Raw genomic sequence first — 18,782 nt, 5'->3', positions numbered from 1 at the left:
CACACACACACACACAAATAGTTTTATTAATTTTTGTTACTCAACTCTGCCTGATAGAGTCTATAGCTTCCTTCAAACCACAGCTCAGGGGCCACCTTCATGAAATCTCTTCTGATCTTTCCAGGTGTTAATGTGCTTTTCTTCTTGAGAGTCCATTGTTTTATTCTATCTTTTTTATTTACTTAACTTTTTGTTACGTGTTTTATGCCACCAGTAGAATGCAAGCTCCTTGAGGGCAGGGGCTGTTTCATTTTCATCTTCATATGCATAGTGCCTGGAACATGATAAATGTTCATTGATTTGAAAATATATGTGTGTGTTTGCATACACATATGTATTCAAATATGTAGTACATATACACATGTATATTGGCTTCAGGAAAACTCCATAAAAATGAAAAAAAAGACACTTTCTTTATCAAACTCCTTTCTAAAAAAAAATACTCATCTGGAATGGAGAAACAATATAATTTTTTTTAAAATCTTCCTTAGCACAAGCTTTTTTTATGTGAAAGTGACATTTTTGTTATGTGATGACTCATATATATGAGTCATGTTGTTTTCATCAGTGATTATAATACAAAAATGGAAGATTTTTCATGGATAAAGAAATTCTTGTCCTACTTGATTTCTGCATTATAGGAAAAATTGAACCAGAATGTTGCCTTGAAAAAAATTTAGAAAGTGAAATCGCAAATGAAATATTAGCTGTTGATCCTAGAAATAAAAGCTGTTAGTATTTTGAAACTAAGAATAATGCTTTTAGTTGTAGTGTTTCTCATCATGAACATGGCTGAAGTCACTCTGTTATGGTGAGCATAAGGATGTGAACTGGAAAATCTTGTCAGAAATTGGATAAACAATTTAGAACCTAGTCCTTAGATACTGGAAAGCATCCTGAAATATTCAGTCTGTGCTTATAGATTATCATATATCTCTACAGCTAAACTGGCATATGTGTATGACCTCTAAAGTAGACTACTAAAACTATTTTAGATTAGTGTCATCCATAACTCATCACTCTCACCCTCACTTACCTTATATAGCCAATCCATTGTAAAAAAAATCTTATAGTTTCTACCTTCACAAAATCCCTTATATGTTTCCCCCCTTTTCCCACTCACAACTAATATCCTAGTTGAGGTCTTCATCAATTTTTTGCCTAGACTTCTACAATAACCTTTAGTTTCCCTGCCTTTCATCTCTCTGCACTCCAATCCATCCTGCACTCAGTTGCTGAAGAGATTTTTCTAAATCATTGGTCTTTCCATGTCAGCTCCATTCACAGAGCTACTCTGTTCGCCAAGCACCAACTACCTAGATAAAGATAGAGAGTCATATCACTGAAGAGATATCCCCTGGGTATGATGATGATGATGATGTTGATGTTAATGATGATGATGATGGTGATGATGATGATGATGATGATGATTAATTGTTGTTGTTCATCTGGCCCTTTGTGACCCCATTTGGGGTTTACTTGGAAAAGATACTGGAGTGGTTTTACATTCTGTCTCCAGTAGGTATGTTTTATCAGGCAATTAGAGGTTAAGTGACTTTACCAGGGTCACAAAGCTAGGAAGTATCTGAGGATGGATTTGAACTAAGGTCTTTTTGACTCTAGGTCCAGTGCTCTATCTGCTGAGGCATCAGCTTCCTCTACCCTAATTCATAGTAGTATTTTGGTTATGGCAATCCAAGAATCAAAGAGAAAAAAAATAATAAAGAATTTATCATTCTGATTAAAAAGTCACCACACTGATGCAGAAATCATTTGGGTGCATCCTCCTTATTGACAATTTGGAAATTGTTATCAACTTTGGTACAATAGAACTGGGACTAAAGTTAAATGCCACTGCAATTCTACATAAAAGCTGAGATACTGGGATAGGATGGAATTATACTTATGAAAACTCTGTGTGTGTTTGTATGCATGTATGTATGTATGTATGCATGTGTATGTGCTTTTTCCCCTCAGACTGCAATACTAAGTCAATTTTTTGTTGAATTTTCCTAGTTGTCAAACAGTTGACCATTTTTCAACCAGCAGGAAATTAACCAAGATTTTTCTTGTTTTCTAGGAGAAAATGAAAGCTAAGAATGTCTCACTACCATCTAAATATTTTTTCAGTAAAAATTGAATATTATAACTTAATTAGAAAGAGTTCCTAGCGATCCATTTCTATTCCAGTTCATGTACACAGATGTTTGTTTGTTTGTTTTTTTTAATCTTCAAAAAGAAATGCATTTTGATAGCCTAGGGAACTAGGCTACAACATTTTGGTTCTCTTGGCTAGGAAACTAGATATTAGAGTCTTGGCATACTTCCCCTCCGCCCCCCCCCAAAAAAAACTTTTTCAAGCAGTCAGAACATAATGAAGCATTACTTTTAGGCTTGGCCTATGAAGGGTCACTAATAAAACCTTTTCAACCATTATTTCATATCGGCATATTTCATACCTGCCCTCTTATTGACCTAACTGTATCAGCCATGTATTAAATGATCAATTCTTTGTTGATCAGTCAAAATGATGAAGAAATCATCCATTATATCCCATAAATGCTTGTCCCTATGTCTTTGTATCTGAAATTCCAATCTTATCAGTTATACAGGGGTAGAAAATGACCAACTTTCTCAAACTAAATATGCAACTTGGAGATGTTTTTATGAACCTCTTGGACAATGGAATTGGGTCTAGGGTTAAAACTGAATTTTATGGAACATGGTGGATGCACTTATTCTTTAGTTTCAACTATCTGTAGAAGTCTAGTAAGTGGAAAATTTGAACTCCCAGGACAGTATAAAATCTGTGGTTTATATAAGAAGCTATGCCATCAACTGACCATCCCTTTAAAGGACCAGGAGGAAGTGAAAAAATAATTTAATCATATGTTTTTAGTAAGAAGGGTTGAATTTGAGCAATTGTGGATTGAATTCCAAGGGGGCCTGAACTGTTTTAAAATATTTGTTAGAAATCTCATGAAACTTGATGGTTTGCTCCAATTTTGACTCTAATAAACAAGACCATTTTGGCTGGGTATGTTTGGAAAATTTGGGTTTAAGTCAGACTTGAAACTCAAAACAAACCCCAGATACTTCCAAATTCAGATGAGTTGAAAGAACAAAAGCACATTTGGATGTCTTTCTCCAAAGCCCTGGAAATCAACATCAGTGTTTTGTATGGCTGTTCTCTCCAGGCACTTCCTTAGTGCAGTCATCTCTTCAGAAGGATGGGATGCAATGTGGGAATACAGCCCAGAACTTTACAGCAAAGGGAAGATATTAGTTTGAGAGGGCTTTCAGCATGTTGTTTTTTGTCTTGAAATTCACATTTTTTCTTTTAAAACTAGCACACTTTACTTGAAGGGAAGGAAAAATCTTTACTCCACTAGAGAATCCTCAGAGCTATGTAGCAAGAGTCATAACTGTCTTAAAGGCAGCTTGAAGAAAGAGAGTAAAAATATGAAGTATATTTGGTCAATTGTCTGCCTTATATATCAGGGCAAGGATAGAAGTTCCATCCATTTCTCTTAATACTATTTTTTTTTGAGAACTATCTACCCCACCGCAGTAGGCAATTAGAAGGAGTTTTAAAACAATTACATATTGCTTTGGCAGATGGTGGAGAGGAATCTTTAGTTAATATTTGAATGATAGGATCCTGTAAATTAAATGCTGGATTGCTTTTCTGTGTCTTGAGACTTCTGTTGTGTTCACTTGGAAAAAAAAATATTTTCAGCCAATCTAAAATATGGTTTTATTTAGGTTGGAATGCTCCATAAGTACCTTATATAGTTCAAAATTCTCTTCTGCCATTCAAAGAGTTTCCCTAACCTCACCCTTTGATAAATACTTCAATTACTAACTTGAAGTAGGGTAACAACTCTTTCTCTATAACCACTACCTACTTAGACACCAACCTCTAGAATACAAAACTAGTTACATTGAATGTTTTGTTTTATGTTTGAATTTTTGGTCTAGACTTACGATGCCATTAGAGATGGGAAATTATATTAAGGAATATCCCTTTTCTAATCTAAATCAATGACTCTCTGCAAGTATATTCTTAGAGATCTGCCTAGGTTACTGAAAAGTTATGTGATTTACCAAAGTTCACACAGTCAGTATATATTAGAAGTTGGACTTAATCCCAGGTATTTCTTGTTTGGCATACTGCTTCTCTTGACATTGTCCATTGACTTAAGAATAAAATGAATGAATGAATGAGCTAATGACAAAGCATTTATTGAGTGCCAACCTTTGTCCTAAGGCTGGTGATGTAAGTACAAGCAAAGATAGCACTCTCTGACTTTAAGGGAAGCTGTGACTAGGGAAGGACATTTTGGTCTTGAAAGTTAGAGGGATCATGAATGGTGTGATGGAAGAGTAGATTAACATAATGCTTTTCAGGAACAATGAGAGAGTGGTCTGACCATGGTCCCAGAACTGAAAAAGTAGAGAAGGGTACACCCACCTGCTAGTGAAGCTGTTGACCATCAGATAGGTGGGGAATATGAAGTAAAATGAAGCATGGCTAGGACATTCTGGAAGTAATGGGCCAGGTGAGGAAGTCATTAATGATAATGATGAAGATTACAGCACAACAAGAGAGATGGCTTGCATTTATCTTATTGTGCATTGTTAGAAATGTGCATTGATTCAGATGAGCGTAGGAGGCAGTTATATGCTTCTTCCCATCCAAAAGGGTTAGTGGAGGAAAATTTCCTCATATTAAAGAAACTATTCATGTTAGCATCTCAGGTAGCTTCTTTATTTATTCTTGCCCATTTCTGAAAGAGTTTCATTTTGCTGTGAAGTGTTTTTTTGCCAGTAAATACACAGAGCTTTTCCCAGGGTTTGAGCAATGACTCTAGCTTACACCTTACAGAACTCAATTACCTTACTGCTTTGGAAAGGGTGAATACAGACTTACTTTATACCAAATTCTTTTCCATCATGAATAATATTATAGTTAATCCCAGGGTCTTCTACTTACATAACTTCACTGTGTGAACAATGATATGAATAGCTACATATCTTTTTATTGTCTTTTTATTTTTTATTAATTTATTTTGATTTATCAACATTCATTTCCATAAGTTTTTGAGTTTTAAATTTTTCCTCCCCTCCCTTCCCAAGATGGCACACAGTCTGATATAGGCTATACATATACATTCCTATTAAACACATTGTCACATTAGTGACTTTATGAGGAAGAATTAGAACCAATAGGAGGAACCACCACAAAGAGGAAACAAAACAAAACAAAACAGAAGAAAAAAATAGCAAATAATATGCTTCAATTTGCATTCAAACTCCGTAGTTCTTTTTTGGATGTGGATAGCATTTCCTATCATGAGATCTTTGGAGATGTCTTAGATTCTTGCATTGCTGACAAGGGCTAAATCTATCAACGTTAGTCCTCACACAACCTGGCTGTTACTGTGCACAATGTTCTCCTGGTTCTGCTCACTTCACTCAGCATCAGTCCATACAAGTCTTTTCAGGTTTTTCTGAAGTCTGCCCATTCAACATTTCTTATAGCACAATAGTATTCCATTACATTCATATACCACAACTTGTTCAGCCATCCCCCAATTGATGGGCATCCCCTCAATTTCCAATTCTTTGCTACCACAAAAAGAGCTACTATAAGTATGTTTTTCACATGTGGGTCCTTTCCCCATTTTTATTATCTCTTTGGGATATAGCCTTAGAAGTGAAATAACTACATATCTTGATGTAACCATGTTTGTATTGGTGCCTTCTGTTATAGATTGTTAATTCATGGAGCTAAATGAATACATTTAAAAAATTGTTTTTTGTTCTGTATGGAGAACTGGGTGTGTGACAAATAAATGCTCTTATATACCAACAGTGATGATTGAATTAAAGATTTTTACTGTAGATTGAAGCAATAAATATGATTTATGTCATAAATTAGAACAAACTCTTAAAAGTAGCAGTTTGTATCATTTGAATTACCCTATTAATGGACAATACTTAAAGAGATCACCTTAAATTATAATTCTTAATGGAAGTACTGAACTTCTACATCTTTCAAGATGTCTAGAGAGCATCAAAAATATTTCAAAGGATATTTAAGTGTATTTACAAGTTATAAAGTCAAGAATATTCCTCCTTGAGTATACTGCTTAAAGTTTGAGGTATGTTGACTACACTGATGACTACTTACAGTACTCTTTGTGTAATTGCTTTTAGAATTTATGCTTGTGTGTGTGTATGTGTTACATAGTACTTCATATCATCAAGTGTTTTACCATTCTTCTCTAATCCACACAACACCCATTTGAGGGCAGTGTTATTATTTCTTTTTATAGTAGATAAAATGCAAGACAAAATGGCTCATCCCAGAATACATTAGCATTTAGTAAGTAGATGAGATAAAATTAATTCAGCCTGAGATTCAGTCTTCTTTGATTTTGAGGTTGGGGTGAGAAAGGAAGAGAACAAGTGTTATTAAGTGCCTAATATGTGCCAGGAATTATACTAAGCACTTTACAAATATTATCTCGTTTGATCCTTGCAACAAGCTTGGGGGGTTGGTGCTAATATCATCCCTGAACAACAATTGAGGAAACTGAGGCATACAGAAATTTAGTGCCTTGCCCAGCGTTACTTGGCTAGTGAATGTCTAAAACTAGATTTGGACTCAGGTCTTCCTGACCCTGAGTCTAGCTTTCTACACACTTTGCCACCTAGCATCTTGGTGGGGATTGTTGTTACCTTTTAAAAAATCCATAATTAGAGGTGAATTTTTCCATATCCAAAAATAGTGTTAATAAACTCATAGATGAAAAGTAATCCCATTGCTATTTGCATTTTCCATTTTAGTTTTTCATTATAATGGTCCAAGATCCATCTCATTGTTCCTACCTTTTGATAATCTGAAATTTAAAATAGGAAAGAATGAGTGACCAAAAAAAAAAAAAAAGCTTTCTACATATGTAGGAAAGTTAGAGTTTTCCTATGCCTGGACTTGTGACTGATAACACTAAGTATTATAAATTGACCATTTTGCCATATTTCAGTCATCATAAGATTGGCTACCAAATTGTAAAAAATAGATAGTATTACACAAGGAAAGAATGGATGGATGGAGAATGAATTTTTTAAAAAGCCTTTGTTAAATGTTTGCTATATACCAAAGACTAGAGTAAATTTTGGAGATACAAACAGAAAATCAAGACAGACCTTGCTCTCAAGGAACTCACATTATAATTAATAATACATATAGGAAAGTTTAGGGTCCATAGAAATGCTCAGTTATCCTAAAGAATATCTAGATAGGTTCATGATTCTTCTATGTCAGTTGCAATTAGGGTGTATTGGCAGATAGATGGAAATATCTGGGGTTCTAGTAAAACCCAGAGGTACCCCATAAACAAAAGGACAGTGGTTGTTGCTTCTATATTCCTTGAAATGGTGTAAACAGCCATATCTGCTGGCAAGAGGAGAAATACTAGCTGTTGTTGTATGGAGCAGTATTAACAAAGCCAAGTAATACTGGGACAGTGTTTGGGAAAAGTGAGTCATCTGATTTGACTAGCACATAGAATATGGTAAGAGGAGTAGAAAGACATAAAGTTGGAAAAAGAGCTTACATCTAGCTTATAGTGGATCTTAAATGCCAGTCTGGGGAGTTTGGGCAACATATGGTAAGCATGTGGGAGGGTTTGAAGCTTTATGAATGGTGGCATGGCATCATTGTATCTGTGCTTGCAAAGACAGGAGTCAAATGTGACATTAATGTTTCCAGAATGAGTGACAGAGAGACTGGTGGTATCATTGGCAGCAATAGGGGAGCCAGGATGAAAGGTAGGTTTGAGGAGAAAGAAGCTGAATTTATTTTTTAGACATATCCTACTTGAAGTGGCACAGGGGGGAAAATAGAAGACATAGTCCCTGCTCTTGATGGGCTTAAAAATCTGCTCTGAAAAAAAAAAACATATCCAATATAGAAGTAAGTTAGATTAGGTAGAATTGTCATTTTTATTACATTAGCTCAGCCTACCCATGAGCAACTGATGTTTTTCCAGTCACTTAGATATGATTTTATTTGTGTGAAAAGTGTTTTGTGATTGTCTTCATATAGCACCTGATGTTTTTTTTGGTAAGTAGACTCCCAAATATTTTATAATGTCTACAGTAATTTTAAATGTAATTTCTCTTTCTATCTCTTGCTGTTGGGCTTTGTTGGTAATATATAAGAATGCAGATGATTTATGTGGGTTTATTTTATAGCCTGCAGCTTTGCTAAAGTTGTTTATTATTTTGAGTAGTTTTTCACTTGATTCTCTAGGATTCTCTAAGTATGTCATCATATCATCTGCAAAGAGTGATAGCTTTGTTTCTTCTTTGCCTATTCTAATACCTCAATTTCTTTTTCTTCTCTTATTGCTAAAGCTAACATTTCCAGTGCCATATTGAACAACAGTGTGATAATGGACATCTTTGCTTCACTGCCAATCTTATTGGAAATGCTTCTAGCTTGTCCCCATTAAATACAATGCTTGCTGAAGGTTTTAGGTAGATGCTACTTATTATTTTAAGGAAGACTTCATTTATTCCTATGCTCTCTAGTGTTTTTAATAGGAATGGGTGTCGTATTTTGTCAAAAGCTTTTTCTGCATCTATTGAGATGATCATATAGTTTTTTTTTTAGTTTTGTTTTTGATATGATCAATTATGCTGATAGTTTTCCTAATATTGAACCATCCCTGCATTTGTGGTATAAATTCTACCTGGTCATAATGTATTATTCTTGTGATAAGTTGCTGTTATCTATTTGCTAATATTTTATTTAAAATTTTTGCATTTATATTCATTAGAGAAATTGGTCTATAATTTTCTTTTTCTGTTTTGACTCTTCCCAGTTTAGGTATCAGCACCGTATTTGTATCATAGAAAGAATTTGTGAAGACTCCTTCTTCACCTATTTTCCCAAATCATCTCTATAGTATTGGAATTAATAGTTCTTTAAATGTATGATAGAATTTGCTTATAAATCCATCTGGCCTTGGAGATGTTTTCCTAGGGAATTCATCAATGGCTTGTTCAATTTTTTTTTGAGATGGGTTTATTTAAGTATTCTACTTCCTCTTCTGTTAATCTGGGCAATTTATATTTTTGTAAATATGTATCCAATTCACTAAGATTGTCAAATTTATTAGCATACAGTTGGGCAAATTACTTCCTAATTATTGTTTTCATTTCCTCTTCCTTGGTGGTGGATTCATCCTTTACCTTTTTGATCCTGGTAATTTGGTTTTCTTCCTTCTTTTTTTTAAAATTAAATTAGCCAAAGGTTTATCTATTTTATTGTTGTTTTTTATAAAACCAGCTTTTAGTTTTATTTATTAGTTTGATAGTTTTCAGTGCCATACCAATCAAACTACCAAAAATTATTTTATAGAGCTAGAAAAAAATAATAACAACATTCATTTGGAATAAAAAAAATAGTCCAGAATATCAAGGGAACTAATCAAAAGAAATGCAGGGGAAGGTGGCCTGGTCATTCCAGATCTTCAATTGTATTATAAAACAGTAATCATCAAAACTGCTTGGTAATGGCCAAGAAATAGAGTGGTGGATCAGTGGAATAGGATAGGTATGCAAGACACAGTAGTCAGTTACTATAGTAATCTACTATTTGATAAACTCAAAGACCCCAGCTTCAGGGATAAGAAATCACTGTTTGACAAAAACTGTTGGGAAAACTGGAAAAGAGTATAGCAGAAACCAGACATAGACCAAAATCTCACACCATATAGCAAAATAAAGTCAAAATGGGTTCATGATTTAGATACAAAGGCTGATACTGTAAGCAAACTGGGAGAGTAAGGAATAGTTTACTTAACAGATTTATGGAGAACAGAAGAATTCATGGCCAAACAGGATAGAGAACATTATGAAATGAAAAATGTATAACTTTGATTATATTAAATTGAAAAGTTTTTGCACAAACAAAGTCAATGCAACCAAGATTAGAAGGAAAGTAGAAAATTGGGAAAGAATTTTTACAACCAGTGTCTCTGATAAGGGTCTCATTTCTAAAATATACAGAGGATTAAGTCAAATTTATAAGAATACAAGTCATTCCCCAGTTGATAAATGGTTAAAGAATATGAACAGGCAGTTCTCAGATGAAGAAATTAAAACCATCCATAGTCATATGAAAAAATGCTCTAAATCAGTATTGATTAGAGAAATGCAAATCAAAACAACTCTGAGGCACCACATCACACCTATCAGACTGGCCAACATGACAAAACAGGAAAATGATAAATGTTGGAGAAGATGTGGGAAAATTGGAACACTAATGTATTGTTGGTGGAGTTGTGAAATGATCCAACCATTTTGGAGAGAAATTTGGATCTATGCCCAAAGGGCTATCAAATTGTACATATCCTTTGACCCAGCAGTAGCACTTCTAGGGCTGTATTCTAAAAAGATCATAAAAACGGGAAAAGGACCCACATGTACAAAAATGTCTATAGCAGCTCTATATGTGGTGGCAAAGAATTGGAAATTGAGAGGATGCCCATCAATTGGGGAACAGCTGAACAAGTTGTGGTATATGAATATATTGGAATACTATTGTGCTATAAAAAATGATGAGCAGGGGGACTTCAGAAAAACCTGGAAAGACTAGTATGGTCTGCTGCTGAGTGAAGTGAGCAGAACCAGTAGAATGTTACAGTAACAACACGTTGTGCGATGACTAATATTAATAGACTTAGCCCTTCTCCCCAATGCAATGATTTAAGGCATCTCCAAAGGCCTCATGATGGAAAATGCTATCCACATCCAAAGAAAGAATCATGGAGTTTGATTGCTGATTGAAGCATACTATTTGCTATTTTTTTTCTTCTGTTGTGTTTTGTTTTCTCTTTCTGGTGGTTCTTCCTTTTGGTTCTAATTCTTACTTACAACATCACTAATGTAAAAACATGTTTAATAGGAATGTATATGTATAGCCCATATTAGATTGCATGCCATCTTCCGGAGGTAGGTGGAGAAGGAGAGGAAGTAAAATTTAAAACTCAAAAGCTTATGGAAGTGATTGTTGATGAATCAATATAAATCAATAAAAAAATAAAATGAAGGGAAAACTACAAAAAAAGAGAGAACATTCTTCAAACTACTAGGAAACAATATGACTGGATATGTATATGTATGCCTACTTGGATACATATATACAAATGTAATTATGTAGTACCAACCCTGAATCATAATGAAGTTCATAAAATGTAAAAATACTTATGGGCTGGTGTAGTCATGCCAGCCTTCAAGCAGAAGGTAGTTTTTAATGGTGAAGTGAAAGGAAGACTGATTTTGAGTCACAAGTCTTGAGTACTGCATTACTGCCTAGCCCTGAAACATAGTGTTAGAAAGAATACTAGGTTTAGGGTCAGAGGACCAATGTTCAGATTTGTCTCTTACTACTAACTTTCTACTTCTGAGGTTGGATAGTTCTCTAGTACTCAATTTCCTCATCTGTAAAACAATGACACTAAACTAGCTAATAAAAGGTCATTTCCAGCTGTAAATCTATGATCCTACAACCTTGTTCAACTCCTATAATCTCTTTTGGTATCAGATTTTTTCTTCAACTGTAAAAATCAGGTTAGAATAAATGACCTCTGATGTTTTCCCGGTCATAACCTGTGTCTTTGAAAGGTGAACTGAGTCTTGACTTTAATACCACATAAAAGGAAAAGGACAGTGGTTACCATTGAATTACATAGAGAATCATGTATAGTATACTCCATTAAAGACAAATGAAAGTTACAACTGAGATCTCCCATCTACAATTTATTTAAAAAAATATAACAATGTAAATTTCAGAAGGGGAAGATTCAGTTAGACACAGTGAAAACCATCATGACTATAAGGATGAATATGACTGGAATATGTTACCAAAGAAGGTGGTGAAATCTCTTGAGATTTTAAAAAATCAGGTAGATAAGAGTCTGTCTTGAATACCCTGTAGGTATGAACTGGATGAATTTTAAAAATATCTTTTCAAGTTTATGACTTTATGACAACTTTTGAATAGCATAAACAATTCAAAGTAATGCAATTTTAAAATAATGAACTACATAAAAGAACATCATTGATGATTTGGTAACATTTATTGTCCTTTTTTTATTTTCATCGATTGTAACTTCTTCCTACTGCTTTCTCTTTCTGGGATTGTGGAAACGGAATCTATTTTCTTCATTGATTTTGTGTCTTTCTTTCATGAGCTCCTTTTGGTGTATCCTCTAAGTGCATGGCTTAGCTATTAACATTTGCTGGTAGGAAGAGAAAGCAAAGGAAATGTTTGTTCTGATGAGAGTATTATAAAGAAGTGCATGTATTTTTCTAGTAAATATTTTAAAAAGTCAATTCCTGATCTATTCACATGTACCATATGCTTTTATCTTGCTTTTTAACATTTGTGTTTCTGTAAGTCTCTGCTGATTTACATAAGGGTAAAGGGGAGGGAGTCATTTATTAGCTCCCTGAACTATCCTGTTAAGAAAGAGAAGACAGTGAGTCATGGAGAAAGGCACATAAAACATAGCCTTCCTGCTGTTCTTCACACATGACGATTCATCTCTAGTCCCCATGCCTTCCCAGGCAGTCCCTCTTAACTTGCCCTTCTAAGAATCCTTAGTTTCTATAACATCTCAGCTGAAGGATCAGTTCCTACATGAGCCTGTTCCTGATTCTCCCAGCTGTTTTTGCCTCTCCCCAAAATATTGCCTTATACTTAATCTGCAAATACAGTGTGTGTGATTTCTTGCTGTGTGACATGGAAGATATCCAGCTTGGCCTTAAATCCAAGAAAATCTGAATTCAAAGCCTGATTCTGATACATAATCATGCCTAACCCTGAGTCAATTATTAAACTCTCAGTGCTATAGTCAATAGACTATATATAAACTATAACTGGTAGAGAAGGTACCCAATTATAATAGTAGAAAGACTCCTTTCACTTGGAAAGGAATGAAAAAGCATTGATTAAGTGAATATGCCAGGCACTTTACAATTATTATTTCATTTGGTCTTCACAACAATTCTAGATGTAGGTCCTATTATTCTCCCCATTTTACAGTTGAGGAAGATGAGGCAGATAGAAGTTAAGTGATTTGCCTAGGATCACGCAACTAGTAAGTATCTGAAGCCATATTTGAACTCAGGTCTTCCTAACTTCAGGCCCAGTACTCTATCCATTATACCACTTAACTGTCTCCTGGCAGGAATTTGTGAATTCCCTATACCTATAACACCACAAGTCTAGGCCTCATCATTTTCTAAATTTTGAATTTTATTTATCTGCATGTTCTCTACCCTCTTAGAATACTAGTTATTTGAAGGATGAGGCAGTTTCATTTTTGTCTATGAATTCCTAGCATCTAATGTAGTTCCTGCCACATAACTTATTGATTGATTGAGAAAACATTCAGGGAAAGCTCCTCTCATCTTGCTTTTAATTTGTCATAACTCTTTCCTTCATCCCTATATTGGCATTTTGGACATATCCCAGGTACACTGAGTCCTGTATAGGAAAAGTCCTGTACTTTTGACATTTGCTTTGGCCTGGCTTCCAAGGTTTAAGACTTTTCTTTCCATCATTCCTCAGTTTTGATCTTTATTACCTGATCTATATGTCACTTTGCTTCTCTCTCACTGGCGTATTTGACAATAGGTAACTATGTAATCCAGGGATGCTCTTGTCTGCTGTGGCTATGTCTATTAATCTACTTTAACTCTGTACTAGTTTGTTTATGATCTGGAAGCCTGACAGTTATTGCTGAGCACATTAAATAATAAAGACAAGGGAACGAACATTGGATTTAGAGTTAGATAACCTAGGTTTGAACCTCAGTTCTATGAGTTATTATCTTGGGCAAATCCCTGAACCCCTCTAAAACTGAGTTTCCTGATCTGTGAGATAACATAATTAAACCATACAATTTCTATAACCTCTTCCAGATCTGTCATCCTGTGATCAGGATTATCCTACATTTTCATTGAGTTAAACATGGAAGCATGTTTACATTAGTCTACTTATATCATTTAAAAACTCTAAGGCAAGCCAAACAACCTTGTATATTTAAAATAGTAATGCTGGTAGCTGCCATTTTCTCTAAAATAAATAATCATAAAGTTTGTGTGCCATGAGGAAGTTTATTTTTCTAAGAGTAGATTAGCAGCATGAATGACATGGAAAGACAGAATTATAGGATGTTAGAACTACAAGAGAACTCAGAAAGCATCAAGGTCAGGAGTTTTTAACCTTTCTCTGTCAAGGACCCTTTGGTGGTATGAACTATGGAGCCCTACCAGAATAATGTTTTTAAATGCATGAAATAAAATACATTGGATTATAAAGGGAATAAACTATTTTATAATATAGTTTTTAATTAATTCATGGACTCCACATTTAGAATCCTTGATATATCTAGTTCAATTCTCTCATCTTACAAAGACATTGAAGTCCATAGATTGTGCAGTAAAGTTAATGACAAAATCAGGATAAAAAACAAGATCAATTGGCTCCTAAGCCCATCTTTCAGTTTCACAATACTGAGGTGAATGAAGTAATGCTCTATTATTCAGCCTTTTCATCAAATCCTTAAAATGACACAACTAGTATGTGTCAGAAGTGTGACTTAAGCCCATGTCTTCATGATTCAGAGGCTTATTTTCTTTAAACTAAACTAAGATAACTCTTTTCAAATTTTACAGAAACCAATAAGCACAATTAGTTCTAAAGATCAATAGTTTCATTGATGTGAGTAAACTTCCTTCTAGATACAGATTACAACTTCCCCTTACCTTACAATGAAAATTTTATAAATTGTTTTGGGTGGGGTATATTCTTAGCCCAGTGGCTCCCTTATAATAATGATCCTCCTCAAACTTAACAAACAATAGACCATAGAAACAGACCAACCTCAGACCTATACTTGAATTCTTTCCAGTCTGATATGACTTTTTATTCACTCTACTGTCATTGCCTTTGAGAATGCAGAATGCAGTGTTGTCTTTACGTCACAATGAGGCATCAAAATAGAATTTTAGTGGAATGGAAACACCATCATAAACAAAACCTATTAGTAATAACATTTTATTCTAATATTAGTACTCTGCTGTATTGTAATCTATGGATCAGTTGCAAATTTTGTTGCTATAAACTTGCCCAGTTATGGCAAGGAAGGAAGAGAAGAAGAAAGGAAAGGAAGGAGGAAAGAAAGAAGAAAAGGAGGAATGGAGGAAAAAAATCATTTATTAACCACTTACAATGTGCCAGGAACTATGCTAAGTACTTTACAAATATTATCTCACTTGACTCTTGCAACAACCCTGAAGGTAAATGTTATTATGATCTCCATTTTGCAGATGAGGAAACTGATACAGACAAAGTTGTGAATTGACCAGAGTCTCAGAAGTATTAAGTGTCCGAAGTTACATTTAAACTCAATCCTTCTTGACTCCTTGTCAAGGACTTTCTCAACTACACTAATAATGAGAATATATGGATACTGAGATATAGGTGTAATTCTGTCAATTGCTAACCTTTCTGCTCAAAACTTTTATAGTATTTTGTTCTATAATTTTGTGGTGTACTTGTCATGTAATATTGTGTATTATGGTTATCTTTGATGCAGTTTTGTTTTTTTTTCCTTTGTGGATTTGTTCCTAGGGATCATGTTTTATCTAAACCACTATCACTTAAATGTAGTAAATGTCACCATCCTACATCTCCATTCTCCATAAAAAATCTTGGGTAGTATATAAAATCACAGGATTTCCATACACTACTCTAGACAGAATCTAATATTACTGGTAGCATTTCATTATGAATAATTAGTACAGCATAGAGTGTGTTGTTTGAGTGCGGCTACTAGACACCAAGTCACACCTTCACACATTCAGAAAAGAGAATGGTCTCTGTTTGCACTCTACTTTCCCTCTCAGAGTACTCCCAAAATGCATTAGAGCTGCTCAGACTCTCATAACTTTTAGGTCATTTTTGAGTGCATGGCACAAATTCCAAATGCATGCACTCTGTATTCATAATCACCAAGCTGCCATTTTCTAATCTCTTACAAACTTGCTCCCAGAGCACAATCTCATCACAACCACTGACTGTCTTTCTATACTGCCACATTCACAACTCCCATGCTGGTCTCTCAAACTTCCAGTCCTGGGGCTATGAACTGAAACTCCTTAATTACCCCTCAGGAATTACAGACACTTGCTTTCATTTGCTGTACCACCTTTCCTGAAACACTCTCCTACTCTTACCTCTTCTTTACTTCTTCTATCAGCCCCATCATATAGAAATATAAATTATATGTTTTCCCCAAAATACTCCATGTATTCTGCACAGTGGACTAGTAATAATTACTCATAACATTGTATTTTATTCTTGATTGTGACTATAAAAAAATGCATTCTTCCAAATTCAAACCCAAGGGAGAAGGACAATGGTCTAATAATGACTTCTCACCTTGAAGCACAAAATAGAAGGGGATCATAGCCTCCTATCCATGGACAGAATTTTCTTGCCTAGTTTTTGTTTGTTTTCCAGTGTCTAGAACAGTGCTTGACACAGAGAAGGTGCTTAAAAAGATCACTGAATTTGGTTTAGGATTAAGAAGGTGTGATCATGCTAATGAACTTTAGAGTGTGCCAGTAAACAGAGCTGATCTCTTGTGGTGGGTGTTGAAAGAAGTTGAGCCATATGACAACATGGGTAAGAGATTCAACTTGGCTGTCAAGGGTTGAAAAGGCCATATAGTTTTGGCTAGAAGAATTTACAATAAGGGGATAAATTGGGAATAGCAAGATGGGATGAGAAGATAAACCTTGAAAGGGATGTCAATTTACATATAGCCTTTCTGAAAGGAAGTCAATATGGATGATGGCACCATAGGAAAAGATTTCCCAGGCCTTGACAGTGGCTTGTAAGATTAAAGATTTAGAGCTGACCAAGATCTTAGACATAATCTAGCTCAGTCCTTCATTTTACAAAGAGAAATTAAGGCTCAGAGGGGTTGTAACTTGTTTAAGGTCATACCCATAATAAGTATCAGAAGCAAAACTTGGACCCAAGTTCTTCTATTCCAAATCCAGTGTTTTTTCAATTCTATAAAATGATGAAGGAGGAAGCCTATATGAGAAAAAGTTTGTTCTTTGACCCTAGACAACTGTGTAGTATATGAGATGCTATACTTCACATGAACCTTTCCTGAATGGTAGTAGTAGACTCCATACATATAGGCTTAGACTCTTTTTAACCTTAAATTAGGGTAGATGGGCCAAAGAAGGTCTCCCTTAAAAATTTTCCCTTAAAAAATCACTGACACTGCAATTGGCTACCTGACTCCTTTCATCATTTTCTCTACCATCTCTATATCTCAGGCCATATAACATCACCCCCCATTAAAAATTATCCTTGCCTCAGGCTCTGAGAGCAACATGAAGGGGGAAATAAAAGATTTCTGGATCATAACTTAGCTTCAAGTCCAACTTACTGCTTGCTCTGTTGTCATCTCATATCTTGGTCATAAAATGGTTGTCTCTTAGATTTAGAAGTGACTGTAAAAGCCATTTAATAACTGGGGTATTTTCTTATTCAACATATCCAATCCCCTGCTTTGTACCTCAATTCTATTAACTGGGTAACTTTCATGCTTCCTTGTACTACCTGGTGCTTGAATTCCTATTCCCACCCCACCCCCTCTACAAAGAAGTAGACAAGAGCTGTTTTCTCATATCTCTTCCTTGGGGTCAAAGTTGTTCTCTGTAATTTGGCAGCATTCAATTTTATTGTTTTGTGATTGTTTTTTTTTCCCATATTCATTGTAATAGTCATTGTGCATGTTATTTACTTAGCTTTGCTTAATTGATTTTACATCAGTACAGATGATCTTTCCACACCTCTCTGTATTCATCATATTTGTTGTTTCTTATGACACAATAATATTCCATTACATTTATATGCCATAATCTATTTACCCATTTCCTCATAAATGGGCATTTACTTTATTTCTGTTTCTTTTCTACCACAAAAAGTACTGCTACAAATATTTTAGTGAATGTGAAAACTTTCTTTTTATCCACCAGTCAATCAATTGATACCTATTAAGCACTTACTATGTGACACTCTCCTAAGTACTAGGGTTTAAAAAAGAGGCAAAAGATAGCCACTGCCCTCAAGGAGTTTACAGTCTAATTAAAATGATCAGTTTGGAGTGTATGCCTAGTAGAGAAATCTCTGGGTCAAAGAGTATGGATATTTTTACTATTTTTTTGCATAATTCCAAATTGCTTTCCAGAATGACTGTACAATGTCACAGCTCCTCCGACAATGTATCACATGTTCTTCTTTTTATAGAATTCCCTTCTTCCTCCATTACTGACTACTTGCATCCTTTTTGTCACCTTTACCAATTTGCTATGTGTGAGGTTAAACAGGATTGTTTGGAGTTGTGTTTCTTTTATAAATAGTGATTAGAAATATTCTTGCACATGGTTCTTAAGATTTTGCAACTGTCATGAGAACTGTCTGCTCATATCCTTTGACCATGTATATATTAAGGAATCTCTCTTGGTCCTAAAGAAGTTATTTGTCTATCTATAGTGGATACCAAACTCTTATGTAATGCTTTCAATACAAAATATTTTCTTCTGGTATTTTTCAGTATTTTAAAATTTGATTCTCAGAAAGAAAGATAATGGGCAGTAGGAGTTTGGCC

Source organism: Vombatus ursinus, unplaced genomic scaffold, assembly GCF_900497805.2.
Source record: "Vombatus ursinus unplaced genomic scaffold, bare-nosed wombat genome assembly UNPS02014942.1, whole genome shotgun sequence".
Taxonomy (NCBI): domain Eukaryota; kingdom Metazoa; phylum Chordata; class Mammalia; order Diprotodontia; family Vombatidae; genus Vombatus; species Vombatus ursinus.
The sequence above is the reverse complement of the archived record's forward strand: the minus strand, read 5'-3'. Positions refer to the sequence as shown.